At 32.1% G+C, this 1,426-nt stretch overlaps 1 long non-coding RNA gene across 1 annotated transcript in view; it reads right to left on the reverse strand.

The window, feature by feature from the left end:
• Positions 1-76: 76 nt before the first annotated feature.
• The window catches only part of LOC136796220 (uncharacterized), a 161,706-nt gene continuing 160,356 nt past the window's right edge, over positions 77-1,426 (reverse strand). Inside the window, exon 3 of the long non-coding RNA XR_010843913.1 lies at positions 77-459. This is a non-coding gene — a long non-coding RNA (uncharacterized lncRNA). The remainder of the gene's footprint in view (positions 460-1,426) is intronic.

Below are 1,426 nucleotides of genomic sequence, written 5' to 3' on the forward strand. Positions count from 1 at the left end.
TATTTTATTTTATTTTAGTATGTATGAGATCATTCATCACTATTACCTATTGCCCACAACTGTGTGGCAGATTGTAATATCTATCAATTAATAAAAAAGTATTTTAAGAAAAAAAAAGTGTGTCGGGATCGACTTACATAGACGTAGTCTAAGGGATGAGAAGGAGTGTGAAATGCAGACTGTAGGGGTATTCTTGATCATTAGTTTAACATGCTAAAGTGTGTTAAATGGAGAAATAATTCCTTCTTTTCCCATGTTAAAACGATATAACATGTAACATGGCGGACAGTCTGTTACTAGGTCTGTTAAATCGAGAATGACATCACGAAACAGACCAGCTGAGCTTATCAAGGTTTTATTTGTTGTCGTGTTAGGTTACTTACTCCTAGTTTGTGTTGTCGCAGCAAGCGTGGGTTCGAATCCCATCCTCGTCGCCAACTAAAATGATCGTGTTAATAACTGGAAAATGAATGACAACCATTAGAATGAATCACAATTTTATTACAATATTTACACTAACTGGATTAGGGAGGTAAACGTATCATATTACGCCAACGTATCATACCAACTTTTTTTTTTTTAATTTAATTATTGTAATTTACAACTGTATAAAAATATATACAACAAGTAAATTTTCAGTAGGTGACATAGTGAAATGAAACAAACAAGTGGAGAATGTACCCATTGATAAAACTACAATAACATTTCTAGAGGAGAAGATCTGGAGGCCATGTTCTTTTCAGACGCCTAGGAGGATTATTAGGTAATAAAGGAGAAGCCAGGTTATAAAAGAGTGGATTTGGGTAGTTGGAAACTTTATCAAGGAAGGATTGGTATCTGGTTCTGGCTAAATCGGCAACATATGGAATATTGTGGTCCTGATGGATGACTTGATTTGAGGCAAAGTAAGGAGCATTAAGGATTTTGGACTGTAAGAATTGGATTCGGGAGTTATTTCATGGTTTAGTGGAGCCCCAAAGCTCAACACCGTATGTCCAGATAGGCCTTATAATAGTCATATAGATCAGTCTATTGTAATGGATTGGCAATTTAGACAGTTTGTCTATTAAATCAACAATATTTAAACTTAGTTTATCAACAATAGTTAAACCTAGCTTACATATTAGGTTTGGAATATTCCTATTACATTTTTGTTTACTTATTTGTTCATTTTTGATCATAAATTAATTTTGCTTAAAATTTCAGTATAATGTTAAACGTAGGAATGTAATCATAAGAAAATAAACACGTTATGACTAAATTGATATTTTTATTATAATTTATAAAAAATAAATGTTCAAGTAAATGTGATTCTAATATATAATATTCAAATACGTCTGATGTTTTTCAACATTGCCTCTTAGGAGGATATGATACCTATTACATTTAGAACAAATACCACAAACCATTGGCAGGAATATTTCTG

The sequence above is a fragment of the Halyomorpha halys genome, unplaced genomic scaffold (genome assembly GCF_000696795.3).
Source record: "Halyomorpha halys isolate HHAL.00 unplaced genomic scaffold, Hhal_1.1 Scaffold204.1, whole genome shotgun sequence".
Taxonomy (NCBI): Eukaryota; Metazoa; Arthropoda; class Insecta; order Hemiptera; family Pentatomidae; genus Halyomorpha; species Halyomorpha halys.